The 17456-nt window shown below is 39.9% G+C and overlaps 1 protein-coding gene and 1 long non-coding RNA gene across 2 annotated transcripts in view; both read right to left on the bottom strand.

Moving 5' to 3' along the window:
• Nucleotides 1-17456, bottom strand: part of LOC113018274 (B-cell receptor CD22-like) — a 93484-nt gene that overhangs the window by 55693 nt on the left and 20335 nt on the right. The gene's annotated exons all lie outside the window — the stretch shown is intronic.
• Nucleotides 9719-10572, bottom strand: LOC145429531 (uncharacterized). Its single transcript, XR_013909775.1, has 3 exons — nucleotides 10450-10572; nucleotides 10301-10358; nucleotides 9719-10187 (listed from the first exon to the last, which is right to left on the bottom strand). It is a non-coding gene; the product is annotated as an uncharacterized LOC145429531 (long non-coding RNA).

Raw genomic sequence — 17456 nt, 5'->3', positions numbered from 1 at the left:
TGGAGCCTTATCATATGTGTGCTCTTTGGTCCAGATCGGACAATGTATGAGGGAATGAGAGGCAATAAGATTTTCATGGCGAGTCATCGAAATTCGCCGTGGCGCCACCGCCACACCGTATCACGAAAACTCAAAAGCTCCGCAATTTAACATGGCCCAGGTATGTAGTTGACACTGACCAAACATGAAGCTTATACGACCAAATTCCAAGGAGGAGTTCGAAAAAGTTCGAGGCATGGAAATGGCAAAATTAGAGCAAAAATGTCACCTTCACTTCTAAATTGCGGACTTCCTGTTGGGTTTGCATCAATGGGCATGATACACATGTGTGCCAAATTTCATACATGTACCTCAAACGATGTGGTTGTAGGGCTGCATTTAACAAAGCATAGGTGGCGCTCTAGAGCCATTTCCCAGTGCTCATATGTAAAACCATTAAAATACAAAATTTTTCACGAGACCTGGCATGTGTGCAAAATTTCATGAGTTTTTGAGCATGTTTAGGCCCTCAAAAAGGCCCTTGTTTTGCCTGAATAATAATAAGAAGAAACGGAGCAGATACAATAGGGCCTTCGCACTCTCGGTGCTCGGGCCCTAAATATAGTAAGGGAGTCCTCTTCCTTACACATATATACTCATATATACTATGCATACTCACAATGAAGTCTTTATATAGTGGAGTCACTGTATTAAGCAGTTAACCTGCATACTCAAATCACAGGACCCATATATTTAGGTTAAATATAGTTTAGTATTATGGCCAACTGTGATTAGTCCAACAAAGGGAAGTGCCAATTTAGCTTGGCACTGCTAAAGTATGTGCATATGTGGCACCCTGAGTATTTTGAGCATTAAGAACAAGTCTCAGATGTGTTCCTTATGTGTTCGTGCCCACCCCCCATCATCTTTGTTGTGACAATAGTTTGCATCATAACACAGAGCGAAAAGCTCATTTGCTCCCACCTGATGTGAAGTTAGGGCGATATTTAGTTTCGCCAGTAGGTGGCAGTGGCGGCTCAGCCAAACGGGTAACTGGCAAAATAATCCTTCACAAAAGTAACGCAGGCCAGTTATTACAATGGAAGCCGCCAGTAACACTGAATTGTTTTGCTGTGTTTCAGGTGAGAGCAATATACGAGAACTACATACATTTATGTAAAGTTGATACTTATTTAACATGTTTGGAGTGTAATTCTTGTTTATATGGTGTTTGATGTGAGCGAATAAGGGAGTTGTTTCACGTTATCTGTGGGTAATGCTAGTAACATTTGTGCGCTAGCTAAGTCATGTTAGCCTCCTGCATTAATCTCTGTAACCGTGTTGTTCCATGAGTAAGGTGAAAGGAAACAGTTAGCTGGTGTCAGTTAAAGTTATAGGAAATAGACCAGCCAGTACATGTTATGTTGTCTATTGTTTACTGGTCATTTTCTCTGTGTGTTAAGGGCTGATTAATACATGGCCATTACACGTAATGACACAAAAGTAACGCAGGCCAGTTATTACAATGGAAGCCGCCAGTAACACTGAATTGTTTTGCTGTGTTTCAGTGCAATAAATCTTCATGTGCACCTGAATGAACCCTGTCGTCCTCCAGTGTGTAACACATAGGACCCTTCTCATTATGCAGCTGCCTTTGACTGTGCAGCAGAAACATGCAGCTGTGCTTAACTGGACTGCTTCACGCTGTATGCAGCCCTTTAACCAGCTGTACAACAGAAGCATGTAGCTGTTTGGATAGCTGTAAAGCAAAGGCCTGCAGCCCTTTCTGGGGCCGTGACACAAATGCATACAGCTCTTTAAATGACGGTAAAGCCGAAGTGTACAGTCCTTTCAATATCCTTATAAGCAAATATACCTGGCCTTTGCAGGGCATGTACCTGGAATTCTGGTTCTTGCCTCAAACACCAGAAGCGAACAAGTAAACCCTCACTCAGCATGGATAGCAGTTTATGTCTGGCATGCGCGCCCAACAAAATTCTTGAATGGATTAACTGATTAACTGCTTTTCTGCAGACTTTCAGACTCACTTTGGCCATGGAACTGTCAAAGTGACCCAGTGCAATGATGGATGAGAGACTGGTTTGCAAGAAGTTATGGTGTAGGGTCGTGTATATCATAAGTGGAAGATGAAAAGAAAAAACAAAGGATGAAAGGTGTAACAGGGTGGCCCTTAGCGGCTGGAAACACAGTGAGATGGACCAAGGCAAGTGTAGTGGAACAAAAAGTATTTATTTGCTATACAGCTCTCCTTAACTCATCGAGCTTCTTCACAGCACAAATCCCCCCTCTCCAATGACAACTGGCAGCCTTAAATATGTTCAGCTGTCAGACTAACCCAGGGGTGGGCAATCTCAGGCTACGTCCACACGTACCCGGGTATTTTGGAAAATGCAGATTTTTCTATGCGTTTGCACCTTTCGTCCACACGTAAACGGCGTTTTCGGTCACTGAAAACGTAGATTCTAAAAACGCCTGCCAGGGTGGATATTTTCGAAAACTCAGTTTTTGCATTTACGTGTGGACGAGAAAAACTGAGAAAACGCAGCGTCAAAGGTGTGCGCTTTTTTTGACGTCACACTGTGCGCCACGTTATTGTTTTGATCAAATTAATTTCTACAGTACTGTTACTTATACTCTCTGCAGTGTTTAAATGCTTACATATGCATAAACAGTTACTGTCCCTCCACACATACAACTCGGTTCTGCTTCTATGCCCCATCTTTGTTTACTATTTCCCACCGAGGCTTCTAGACTTCTGATTGCCCAACATTTCTACACGGTTAGGAATATATCGCCACCTGTTGCTTTGGCATGTTCCTAGCAGCGTTTTCCTTCATTTCTGCGTTTACGTGTGGACGGGATTATTTTTTAAAATGAAAACGGAAAATCTCAGTTTTCAAAAATACCCATGTACGTGTGGACGTAGAGTTAGTCCACGAGGGCCGGTGTCCCTGCAGTAGTGATGGCCCGCTTGAAGCTGGCGCTCCGGAGCGTGTGTCGAAAAAAACAACACACTGGTTCAGAAGCACTGTGTTGAGGCTTGCTTCGTTTGGCAAAAGTCACGTGACCAGTGACGTCCGAAGCTTCATTACGCACGTAACTGCTTCGGTACCTGATTCAAACGGATATAAGGAAGTGAATCATCCACAGGATTCGTGGAGTGTGTTGATGGTGACAGAGAGCGAAGAGGTGACCATTCCACTGACAGATATGGAACCAGCAAGGAAGAGAGGACGTTCTGGCGTGTGGGAATATTTTGAGTTGATTTCGGTCAATCGGGTAGGTTTGCCAGCTTTGTGTTCTTGTTTGCCTCTGTTTTGCATTTGTTTATTTTGACTGAAAAGTTCACAAACCTTGTCTTTACACACACACACACACACACACACATACACACACACACACACACACACACACACATATATATATATATATATATATATATATATATATATATATATATATATATATATATATATATATATAGCCTGGGCTTGAGGAGATCAGAGGTAAGGCACGTAAATTGGTAAGCTATTTCCGATCTAGCACAACAGCAAAGGAGAAGCTCTGCCAAATGCAGCAGCAGATGGGCAGATCACATCTAAAGCTCCTTCAGGAGGTTGATACCAGGTGGAACAGCACATACACCATGCTGCAGCGTCTGTATGAGGAGAGAGAGCCAGTTAGTGCTGCCCTTGTCTCAATGAGAACAGATCTCACACCTGTCACTGCTGAGGAGTACCACTCAGTTAAAGAGTGCCTGGAGGTGCTTTCTCCTTTTTACACAGCCACTACTGAACTTTCTGGAGAGCAGAGAGTATCTGGGTCCAAAGTCATTCCACTTGTCTGCATGCTGCGGTATGTAATTGCTAAAAAACAACCTCAAGTTCTGGATGACAAAGCCCGCCAGCTGTGCATGAACCTCACAAGAATGCTGGGTGAATGTTCGTCTCACTTGGAAACAATGAGTGTCATGACCATTGCTACCCTGCTTGATCCAAGATTCAAGGCTGTGGGGTTTTGCAGTCAGACCAATGCTCAAGCTGCAGTGAGACGTCTGACTGCAGAATGTGCCACCATCATTGAAAATGAAAAAGACCAGATCATGCCCGTCCCTCCTATCCCATCTACCTCGTCACAGCCAGAGCCAGCAACCAGTTCTGCAACTCAGTCAGGTATGGTTTTTGTTGACCTGAAGTCCATAACACAATGACAGGGTTCCAGCATATTCTAAAAATGTCTCAATAGTAAGAATATGCTTTAATATCCCAAAGTTTCAATTCCGTTATTGGAAATATGTGACTATTAGACGTTTCTTAACAAAACGACAATCTGCTTGTCGAAATATAAATTTCATTAGATATCTTTAGTAACACTTACAGTTGAATATTCACATGTGATGTCATTTTAAAATACATCTGGAAATGTCAGTCTACAGAATGTGCAGCTATTTAATTCCGTTAGTCTTTCAGGTGGTGGGCTGTGGGATTTGCTGGACAGCCATATGGTGGAGAGGCAGGTGAGGAATGCCACAGCAGATGCCACAGTGGAAGTACACAGGTACATGGCAGATCCTTTGATTCCCCGGACAGAGGATCCGCTCCACTTCTGGGCAACCAGGAAGAATGTATACCCCCATCTTCATAAACTTGCTTTGCAGTTTATGTGCACCCCAGCATCATCCGTTCCATGTGAGAGGATCTTCTCTAAGGCAGGGGAAATCATATCCAAGAAAAGGAACAGACTCAGTCCTCGCACAGTGGAACAAATTCTTTTCTTGAATAGAAGCCACACAGGATAACCTTAAATACATCATGTTATATGATTATTTGTATGTGACAAATAAAATTTGAATTTGAATTTGAATCTGAATTTTTGTATTTCACATGTTCGCAAGGATTCCCCCCACCCAGTTCACAATCAGTTCTTTCCCCAGTTTCAAAATATATCAGAGATGTAGCAAATATCATATGATCTATGAACAGATTTGTCCAGGTGTCCAGTGGTTAATTGCTAAGTACCTGGAGGCAGGACCTCACAGCAGAGGCATGCGCCATACTGTGTTGTATGTTATTATATGTATTTTGCATGTATTTTATTTACCAACATAAAGAAGTGACAGGCAAAGAAATACCACACCATAATGCATGTTTACATAAGAACGGTTTATTGATTACATCTACCCATTAGACTAATGATGGCCCGCTTGAAGCTGGCGCTCCGGTGTGTACCCAAAAAACAACACACTGCAGAAGCACTGTGTCGTTTGGCCAGAGTCACGTGATCGGTGACGTCCGAAGCTTCATTCCGAACACAAGTGTTTCAGTGGTTTACAGGCAGGTGAATCATTCGCGGGATTTTGAGTTGATTTTGCTCAATTCATTTTATCTGCCGAAGTGAAAAACCTGACATGTCCAAAATCATGTTTTCATAATGGAAATGCCATTACAGCATATGACTTTAGGAACACTTCTATGTGAATTAAAGCTGATGAAGACTACAACAATGTATTTGACACTATACGTACATTACATTGCTACAGTTTAGACAATCATTTTGTTTATTGTTTTTAGGTGATAGTCTGCAGGACCCAGGGATACCTGCATATCTACCAACTTGCAGTGTAGTTCCTGCACTCCACAGCCTCTTCTGTTCCATGCAAGTGGATTTTCTCCAGGGCAGGAGAAACTATTTCTAAGAAAAGGAACAGACTCAGCCAGCGCACAGTAACACTAATCCTCTTTTTAAATGTAACTAACAAAAGGGCTACCTGACATAGATCATGTTTTTACTTTGCAAGTTCTTGATTAGGGGTGGGCTTTGATTATCGCCTTTCTGATTACAATCCATGCTAAATTGAATAAAGTGATATTGATTCATTACAATCCTGTGTCGATTTGTGAATTAACGTTATTATGCCTGAAACGCCAGCATCTCAGCTTAAACCTCACAACATGTCGTCAAACACCATACAGCTAAAACAGTAACTGGGAGCAGGTTTACGGATTCTGCATACAAACGTGAACACAGAGCGCGGACCCGACGCGTCAGAATCAGATTTTGGTGTGTCGTCGGGTCCGCGCTGTGTTTGCCTCTTTTTTTTCCGTTGGCTTCTGCAGCTGCAGGTTTCATAACTCTCTGTTTACATCTCTAATGAAGTCTCACATGTGTCAGCTTTCTTTTAATAGATACAAAATTATGGATATATACTGATACATGACCAGAATTGTAATATTTCTGACTGGGGCAAAACTTTCCAGATTCCAATCATATTGAATCGGATCCTGTATCGAATCAAAATGATTCTACAAATCAGTAACGATGCAGCCGTACTCAGCCCCCTAAGCATTTTCCCTTTCCAGTTCACAATCAATCCTACCCCTAGGTCAAAAATATGTATAGGACAATTGGCCTCATCTAATATTTTGTATGAACCTGTCCAGCTGTCCAGTGATTGAATGACAAGTAGATGGTGGAAGGACTCCACAGCAGGGGCATACTCCATAATGTGCTGTGCGTTATCATATGTATAATGTATATATTGCTCACTTATTGTATTTACCAACATCAAGGAGTTATGAGCAAAGAAAGGCCACACCATAGTGCATGTTTAAATAAGGATAGTTTATTGATCAAAATGTATTACGCAAATACGCATTACATTTTTTCAGCCCCCCAATCGAGACAACAAAACCAATTACATGTTCAAAGCAACGGAACGGTGGCCCAATATCAGAGAGAACTCCACTCTTGAGTGAGCAGTGATGATTGAGCAGTCCGTTTTATTTTGCAGATTCAAGCTGCTCTTCAAAATATTCGCCACCAGATGTCACCGGAGAGGACTGTGTTGAAAAGCTTCGAGTAATGAACCATTTTTCGATACAAGCTTCAGTGCTTCGGAAAGCTTCATTTGGCCATCACTACCCTGCAGGTTTTAGATGTGTCCTCAAACCAACACAGCTGATTTAAATGGCTAAATTAGCTCCTCAACATGTCCTGAGGCCTGGTGACAAACTAATCATGTGATTCAGGTGTGTTGACCCAAGGTGAGATCTAAAACCTTTCGGGGGCACCGGCCCTCATGGCCTGAGATTGCCTACCCCTGGACTAACCCATTCTTCCACTCTCAGGTAAATTCTTAAATCCCAACCTTCCACCACAGTTTACAATATATAAATTAGAATAAATAAATACATAAGTACATTTCACATTTTCATATTAATAAATATTCCACACTTTAATTTTACACCAAACCCAATATTATAAAAACCCAGAAACCCCAAGCACAAAAAGATTCATCACACTCTCTTTAACAATGGTCTCTCCCGGAACCTTTAAATGGTGTCTGAACCCCCGGGGAAACATTTGTCCAAACACCTTGAAGAGGACACAGGCAAGAAAGGTGACAATAATAATAATGTTTTGGATTTATATAGCGCTTTTCAAGGCACCCAAAGCGCTTTACAATGCCACTATTCATTCTCTCTCGCGTTCACACACTGGTGGAGGCAAGCTACGGTTGTAGCCACAGCTGCCCTGGGGCAGATTGACAGAAGCGAGGCTGCCATATGGCGCCATCGGCCCCTCTGGCCAACACCAGTAGGCGGTAGGGTAAAAGACTTGTGTCCTTGGGTAAAGCGACTTGCCCAAGGACACAACGACCAGGACAGAGAGTACGGGGATCGAACCGGCGACCTTCCGGTTACAGATGTGCTTCCCAACCCCCTGAGCCACGGTCACCCACGTGATGAGTAATCATTATCTTACAAACACTTATTTGCACCACTTTTATTCCTAGATTTCACACACACTTGCATTAGTTTTCCTTACTGCTTAATCACAATCTCAATCACCATTCTTCTCTCCTGACAGACAACCACCACATTCCTTGATGAGGAGCAGATGAGCAGGATCTGAAATAAGGCTACCAACTGATTTTAAAATTCCCAATAAATAGTCAATAAATATTTAAATTTAAACTTCTTGTGTGCAAATCCATGCTTAAAGTGCAATGCTAAATAAAGTGCTTGATAAGGTGCTTTTAATAAAGTGAAAGGTGTGCTCTAAAGTGCTATACAGATAATATAATATAAATGAATGTAGTAAGGGAGTCCTCTTTCTTACAAAAGGATATCCAACGACGGAAGGGGAGGATCACTGTCCCTATATAAGGTACATCCAATCTGCATTGGGTCTCTCTCTCTCTCTCTCTCTTCTGCTTCTGCTGCTTTGTTCCTGTCAGTCTTTGTCTGTATTTTCTGTTCGTGCTTTAAGGCTCTGCACCGCGCGGTTGCCTCACTTTTTTGTTTGCTTGCTTTCTATGTGTTCCAGTGTTCCAGAGAATCATTATGAGTGATTTGAATTTAATTGGATCTGAATTTTTGAATTTATCGGCTTCAAAACACAAGGATCTGAGGAGTTCTGCAGGTTTTTTTTATTTTATTTTTTTAGCAAAATCGGTTTTTATTTTGCTCTCTTCTGGCTACTGAGTCCTGTCTCAATATGCGTACTTGTGCATCCTTGCGTTCTCGTGTACTCGTGATACGTCATCAGTCGGAGACCAAGTACTGTTCCAATTCAAAGTATGCATCAAGCCGAGAACGCGAAAAAGTCCCGGATGTTTTCTCGCTCCGCCTGTTTTATCGAGCATGCATCGGTGGTGACTTGTGTGGACTTGGTACAGCTAAATATCCCAGAATGCATTTCATCCAAAACTCAAACGCGGCAATGGCAGACGAGCAGGGCTGAAAACTTTTAAATATTTCTCTTGCTGGGTCACAAAATAAACTTTTAAGTTATTTTCAAGCAAGAATGTAGCTGTGTAAGCTTCAAATATCTGCTCGATTTATCAAGATATCATATATTTCCAAACGTGCTCTGACGTTTTCAGAGACGTCTGTGACCCGCCAGCTCCATAGCAGACAGTGAGGTCGAGGATCACTAGAGCCGGCGAGAACAGCGGACTCCTGGCACATAATTTTCAACCCCTACGCAGTCTTTTCGCTAGTCAGGTTAAACAAACCCCAGCAGCTGTCTATTGTACTAAAATAAAAATAAAGGCGTTCTAACATCTCACCTGCTTGTTTTTATTAAGACATACATGCACACTATTTTTATTAATAGAGATTTCGCTACTGAGGTTAAACATGATATATAAGTAACTTAGATCACTTCTAAATGTTAATGTTTGGTTTATTTCAGTGTTCAGTGGCAAGTCTGGTCTCGCTGAGAACGCGAGTACATACTTGCCAGTACAGTACAGTACCAGTGGCAAAAAGCAGTGCTAGGTGGTAATACGCTGTCTAACAGCTTGGATAGACTCCAGCCCCTCCTCAAAACTAAAATGGACGGATGGAGTATGCCGTCTGGAATAATATTATAAAATTGTCTAGGAACGAACTCAAACATCTAAAATCGTAAAAATGCTTCACATCAAAACTAGACTATCTAAAATCAACAAATGTAAAACTATACAAATGTGTTTAATATATAGCTCTGAATGAATTCTGCAATTTTGCATTGTGACAATATCACGGGCTATAATGCAGGGAGATTCGCAAACATGTCAGTGTCCTCTGCTATAACAGCACATCTATACACACGAGGGGCATCCCCACAGCAAACATTACAGCTGTTGTATCCCTTCTTTCTTGGAGCTATATTGTTTTTACACCCTCTCATTGTGTGTAATTGCTCTCAATGTCAGAAGAGGGAGACAAAAGGCAGATTAACTTTTACTATGATTGTTTTTTTTTTTTTACATGACCATGAATTATTACATTAACACGAGTAACATACGAAGCCAATCAAACTGGCTAATCTAGTTGTGTTGAATACAGAAAAAAAATGTATAAATAATGTGAAATATAGATTCAAGTACAACGCACAAAAATTTAAATGAGAGGTGCAGAGGTTTGTTAAAAGGCTTGTTCGCCGCAGTGTACGTCTGCAGGTCTTTAAGTGTCATCTGTTTCTGTTGAAATGACAACAGATTCTCCATCAGAGCTCGTTTCATGTCTAAACTTCACAGCAGCATAATCAGCATGCTGCTCTTCTCTTGGCTGAAGTGTCTCTATGGTGGAAAAAAGAGGATCTGTGTGGTTTTTGAAGAAGTGAACTTTGCTGTAGAGGACTTCATCTTCCACCTGTGGCTGAGCTAAGACGTCTTCACACGCAGGATCAGGATTTAGCTAAGAACAAAAAGCGATACATCATAATTCACTTAAAGATTTGACTCCTTTGACTCTGTAAGAAAGATCATTCAGTATGAAAATGTGTTTTCCAACTCCACAGTAATCTTTACCTCCACTATGTTGTTTGATGTTTCGTTTGTGGAAGACTGACTCGTAGTCCTCTTTTTTCTGGTTATTGAAAGTAATAAACAGAAAAAATAAGTGAGTTCATGCCAGAGATAAAATGTTGTCACTTTGAATCAAACACACTGTTGCTTACCTAATCAAAAAGAAGAAAAAGAGAACTATTGAAACCAGAACTATTACAGAAACTCCTCGTGTCCTTCCTGTGATACTTTGGACAGTGAGAGTCTTTGGAGCAGAGCTGATATCTTTGTTGGTTTTCACAGCACAGGAGTAGCTTCCTGCATCCTCCCTGCTGACTGGGTCTAGGATCAGATGCTTGATCTGGTTCTCTCTCGGGGTCAGAGGTCGACTGTTCAAGTACCAAATGTAGTTTGTGTTGTCAGTCAGAGGACAGCTGGTGCTGCAGGTCAGTGTGACTCTCTGACCCTCTGTCACCACTGCAGAAGGACTCATCTTCACTCTCAGCTCTGAAACAGGAACATTAATAATGACAGATGTTATATGTTAAGATGAAACATTACACAATTGCAACATGTGCTAGAGACTGAATCTGAGTGAGTTAAGCCAAAAAGCAGACTCTTTAATCCCCCATGCACTGATAAAATCTAACATTGACTTAAGTTCTGTACTTTTATGACATTTACGAGGGAATAGTTGGTTTTTTAAACTCCACTCCATGTACAATGTATGACAGCCTGAGTTAATATTTACTTTAAGGTTTATCCTACCGTTGCATCCTGCCTGTCCAGTTGCTTCTTTTTTTGTGGGTCTCCGCCTTGACTTTTGTCTTCAGTAACTGAAACTTGCATTGTGCTTTGGGTCTTTATGTCATGATCTTTGGTTTTATACTCAGTGTTTTCTGTTTTGGACTCAGTAAATTTTCTGTCTGACTTCGTTCTAGTTTTAATTTAAACATTACATTTGCTTATGTTCAGTCGTCAATCTTGTGTTGTATTCAAGATTTCTTTGTTAGATATTCTCAAGTTTTTCCTGCCCTCCTATGTTCTCTTTGCCTCGTCTGTGTTTCTTTTATGTTTCCTATGTTTCCCATGTTTAGTCAGTTTTAACTTTGTGTTTAATTTGCCCTGTCTAGTTTGTGTTTCAGTCAGTGTTAGTCTCCTGATTTATTTTGATAGTTTTTTGTCCTGTGTGTAGTGTTCAGTTTTGCTTCCATTGTCATTGGGCTGACTTATTTGACCTGTGCATTGTTTTGCCCAGTTGTGTATTTCCTGTCAGCTAGTCAGTGTCTGTGTTTCAGTTAGTTTACTCAAGCTGTGCTCTGCTTCTAATTTTATTTCAATCTGAGACCCATCTCCACAGTGACATCTGCTGGCCAAATTGACTATCGCCACAAATTGATAATGCTGTTTTGTGAAACAAGGATGCAGACAAGCACAATTCTAAACAAAAATACTTATTAAACCAGACTGTCAATGATGGTGAATAACACATGTTTTGGAGAAATCCCCACACAAACATTGCAAATTGAGACTGTTAGAGACAGCTGCTGGCTTTGATCGTAATAAACAATAATTCGCTTTATAAAGTAAAACATATAGAGAAAAAGTTGCTGTATTTAATCTAATAATCACAAGTTTTCAGCTGTTTTTGTCTCAGTCAGCTTTGTTTTTTACTCACAGGACTCAAACTCTGGATGTGTTATCACCTTTTTAATTTTGTAGGAGGCTCCTAGCCGCCACCTGGCTCTGAGGGTATTGTTAACGAGTGACAGGAGAAGAGAGCAGGAGATCAACAGACAGATTGGTGCTGTGGCTGCAGTGATGCAGACCCTGCGCCAGTCTGTTGTGGTAAAGAGAGAGCAGAGGTGTTTTTTTTTATATTTAACAGCAATCGAGAGCAAAAATATTGATGAAATAATATGAGTATTATTGATGAGTATTATTTTCTTTTATAAACAGAACCTGTAGTATCAAAACAGTAATTCAATAAATAGAAATAGCTCTGAAGCAGCAGGTATGCCACCTGTTGAAACTGTGGTGAAGGGCAGTTTGTCTGAACACCTTTGGACCCGACTGTATATAATATTAAAACTATTATGATTATCTACAATAGAAGCCAACTTTTACTTTTGATATTTTAACTAAAGTTATGTTTCATAAAATGCACATGATTTTAATTAAAAGCAAACTTTTTCATTGTAAGGGAATATTTTAACATTATTAAAGAACAAAGAAGGGTTTACTCCAACATTTAAACTCTGGCTTCATGTTGTCAGGATGTGAGTATTCACTTGTGATGTTCACTGAAGATCCTTCCAGAGCACAGATTCTCCTGCTGACATAATTCACTCTCCAGCAGTTTTTATCCTGAACACCTGAAATATAGATGGAAGATTTAAAGTTGTTTGATTGGTCTGTGTTTCAGCGCTTGAGTTCATTATTATATATAAAATAAAATATGTTTAACACTTACAAACTTCCTTAGATTGGAGATGTTTGTGAGCTTTAACTGCACAAGAGAATGTGCCTGTTGAAGATTTTTGAGTTGAATAATCTTGATTCTCATGATGGTTTTGTTTGTTGTGATACCACATGAAAACAGTTTGATCATCAGTCAGGTTACAGCTGGTGTTACAGGTCAGTGTGACAAACTCTGAGATGGAAGAAGCTCTTTGAACATGAACCTCTGTTGAAAAAGGATAAACACACTGCTTGTCACTATATTTGATATAATCATACATCTTATTTAAGACATATACATGTATTGTTGCAACAAATATGATATAAACTTCACCTCTGGGGTAGGTGATGGAGCACGGCTTATCCACTAATGTCTGTTTATAAGAACAAATGTTTCCATAAGCATAAGAGAGACTGAAGCATGTCTGTGTGATGGAATCTGAACAAAAAGACATGATGTTAAATATTTGTACTGAGGTCATTTTCACAGGGTTTAGCTGGAGAGTCTGTAGCAACAACAGTCATGACTCACCCACAGAAACTTCAGGGGCTCTGAGATGCTCGTAGCCTTTGACAGCACAGGAGTATGTGGCTGCTTCCTCACTGCTGAGCAGCTCTTGGTACCAGGGAGACCAGTCCTCATAGAGAAACTCTCTGTTCTTGTACCAGATGTAGGCTGCAGGCTTTTCAGTCAGAGGACAGCTGCTGCTGCACATCAGTGTTACTGTCTGTCCCTCTGTGGCAGGAATCACCTTTACCTGCAGCTCTGAGAGGATGATGGAGAACAACTTATACAATGATGTCATTTGGAAAGTTATTAATGAGTAAAAGTCACTGTACCTGCAACAACTTGAAGAGTAATTCTGTTGAGCCAACAGAGTTGTGGTCTGTCTGTAGTATTCATACAGCAGTAAGCGTTTGCATCACTCTCTCTTAGATCATTGATGGTTAAAGTTGGGTTTTTCTCTTCAGACATGTTGTACGTTACACGTTGTCCATCCACAGAGAGCTCACTCATTGATCCATTTAAGTGTACAGTGAACCATTTGCTGCTTGAAGTCAGATGTTGATGTGAGCAGTGCAGATCCACTGATGAACCTTTGAAAGCACAGGTCCTGGTTTCTCTTCCATTAACACCTTTAACAAAAGGGAGTTAATAAATGTTTTTATCTTATTAATATGTCTTTGTTAGTAATCACTTAATAATTTTCAGTACTTTAAATTAGGAACTAATCTAATCTAAAATTTCTCATCTGTTAAAAAATTTCTCAACTTTTTTTAAACTTTTGACTTAAGTTAATATTAAGTAATGATTTTTACATAAGAACTCATAAATAATTTCAGATACCTGAAATGTAAAAGATGAGACCCACAAGCAGACGACCAGCATCTCTCAACTCCATTGTTTTAGTCCAGACTTTGAGCATAAAGCTGACAGTAAAAGCTTGAACCATGAAGACAAAGTAAGTCATCGGTCAAACTAAACAGCACTCTTTGTCTGAGCGAAGGGTGAGGAGGGGGGAAGGGGGGGTGGCTGCTGTCTGCTACTCATGTTCTTTGGTTTCACATGTCGTGCATCTTTGAAACTAAAAGTAAACTTGCTTCCTCTTTCTTTAAATCTTTTGCATTCATTTTATGCTTTGTTAGCATGAGTGATATTTTAATTTGCATCAATTGATTTCCTATATAATGATTCTTTTGTTTTATTTACTTGATGCATGCAGTTGTGATTTGAATGTGTTAAATCTTCCGTTTATTAAATATATTGAAGTTGTTCAACAGGAAGTTGTGGAGGTGTTAAACTGCTGAGCATGTTTGAGTATAACAGTTTAAAATGTAAACACACAGCTGGAGTGATGTAGACATAATTCTATTGCCATTTTTATCTTTTCTTTTTCAAAATATTAAACAATGTGATATGGGAAACACGTTATTTAAAATATCCTTAACGAGTGTTTGAGCTCTCAGATTGAATTGTATTTTCCATTTCCATGAACGTTTCCTTTTACAGTACAGATCCTGGTTTTTGTGTAAAGCTGACAGTAAAACTTTCAACCAAAAGACAAAAAGAAATGCATTAGTCAAACTAAACACTCTTTCTCTGCAGACTGATGGGTGAGGGTGACAAACACCTTTTTTTTCTTTTCTTGTAAGAAGGAACTGGTTTCACACTTTGTACAGCTTTGACACTAAAACTGACTTTCTTCCTCTTTGTCTCTTGCCTTCTTGTATGCTTGTATGCATATCCATATGCAACCAGTGTTTGAGTTGTCTGATTGAATTGTATTCTGGCTTTGAAGAGTTAACCTTAATTTATTATTGTTGCTTCACTGTAGTGGTTGAACTTGTCACTTACTGCAGACTTGGTTATTCCTGTTTCTTTAATGTCACTGCTGAGTGTGGCTCAACAGTCAAAACTTGTGGAAGGCTTTAATCTTTTTTAGCCGCACCCAGAAAGGATAAATGGAATTCAACAAAATGAAATGAAACACTATCATACATAGTGGATCCAGTTGAGGTGGTTTGGGCATCTGACAAGGATGCCACCTGGGCGCCTCCTGGGTGATGTGTTCTGGGCATCTCCCACCGGGAGGAGGCCCCGGGGACATGCCAGGACAAACTGGAGAGATTATATCTCTTGGGTTGCCTGAGAACACCTTGGTGTTTCCCCGGACAAGCTGGAGGAGGTGGCTGGGGAGAGGGAGGTCTGGGCTTGTCTGCTTAGGCTGCTGTCCCCCGGGGACCTGGCCTCGGATAAGCAGAACAAGATGGACGGATGGACTATCATATATTCTTTAATGAAAAATAAGTACTGTACTTGTTCCTGCGTCACCTTCAAGATGAAACTAGATAATTTTGGGGGACTTCTTGAAGTTGCTTAGCAGTTTAGGACATGTCCACCAGAGGACACCATTAGCTCTTCATCTCAGCAACATTTTGAATTGTTCTCTGCTACTTCTTGTCAAGTTCACAGTACAAGATAAGTGAGGTGCAAATATCTGCAGTTATTTCATTATCTTATGTTGCAAGTTTTCAGTAGCTTTTTTCTTCTTTTTTTTACATTTTAAATGAGTATGTAAAAAATATTGGATCAGTAGTTATAGTGTAAATAATCAAGCTTAAAAGGAACCAATTTTACTTGTATTTATTTTCTATCATTTGTATACTGTTACAGTGGTGGATGCCCAAGATTTAAATAATAAATTCAACATGTATACAAATAATCCCTATAAGTCAAAAGCTCAGGTTTCGGCCTTTTTGTCTTGATTTTGGATAGTTTTTCTTGTCTCTAATCAGATTATCAGCTCCACTTCTTGAACAAATGCTAATAATTAGAATTTTTACAGGTAATATTTAACAAATCATGCTGTATTTTCAAGAAGTCAGTTCCTTCAGTGTGTTTTACAGTAAAATAGAAATAACAACTTTAATACTTCATGTATATTGCATATGTATATGGTTCTATGCAGTGTTTCCATTGCTGTTCCTAGGACTGCACTCTTCTGTACAGAAACCTCTGATGCTGTGCCTGGAATCTGCTGAAGCCACTCTTCCCAGTTTGGGGTGGCAGCTCCTCATGCTCCTATTACCATTGAGACCACTTTGGACTTTACCTTCGTAATCTCCTCCAGTTGGTCCTTCAGCCCCTGGTACTCCACGATTTCACTGTGTTTCTGCTTTCTTACTGTTAGCTGTGATTGACACAATTATCACAACTGTGGTCTTCTGGTCCTTGTAAAACAGATCTTGGCTAACAGTGCTTCATTCCCATGGCAATTGTAGATGTTTTTAAATGTTTTACTGTTACTATGTAACGGTTATCGTATATAGTAGTAAAGTAATTAATATTTAAACAATGCCAGGACTGAAATACTATCTTCTGTCATGACTTAAGTTGCTAGTTGATCAAGTTACCAGTAAAATGATTCATCGCAGCCACAGATTCACAGTAAATACCCCAACAAGCTTTAATGCATCTATAATAAATTATTTGCTGATTTCTGTGCGTCACTTAAACTGTATCACTAGTACTGACCCATGCTCAGTGTAAAATTAAATCCTACCTGTCTGAGCAAAGTCTGGCTCCTTTAATCCTGGATGAGAAACTGTGTGTCTGTGCTGAACCATTAATAAAATCAGGTTTGAGTCAGGCCGCTTTCAGTGGACTCTTTCTCTGTTGAAAAAAAAGGTTGGTCTTAATTTCAGATGGTAATAATTTGAGTTTTTACAGGTAGTATTTAACAAATCAACTAGTGTGTACAGCATCTTTTACAAAAGAACCCCCCATAAATAACAACTTATGAATAAAATTACATAATTTTAAGACATGATACCAAGCTCATAATACAGTCCATTACACAGTATGAGGTGTATTATAGAGTTGATTAACAATATATTACTTTGTAATTATGCACTATTCTTGCTTTAATAGTACGTCTGAAACTGACTATTATATTGGCTGTTATAAATGAGGTTTTGATTTGAACTTTGCAACAACGGAAATTCTGATTCGGTAATTCAACATATTTTCCTTTTTTCTTCATTTTTAAAATGAGGCAGAACAAGCATTCACAAACATGTTGATGCCCTCAACTCCACTACGCAATTCTATCTGCTTGCTGTTGGGACAAAGAAGAGCACCATCCACATTTTTTTTATTGACCTGGACAAGCAGGTCATACCATGCAAGTCAGTCCCGTCTGCCGTTGGGACATTGACT

Source organism: Astatotilapia calliptera, chromosome 6 (genome assembly GCF_964374335.1).
Source record: "Astatotilapia calliptera chromosome 6, fAstCal68.1, whole genome shotgun sequence".
NCBI lineage: Eukaryota > Metazoa > Chordata > Actinopteri > Cichliformes > Cichlidae > Astatotilapia > Astatotilapia calliptera.
The sequence above is the reverse complement of the archived record's forward strand: the minus strand, read 5'-3'. Positions and strand labels throughout refer to the sequence as shown.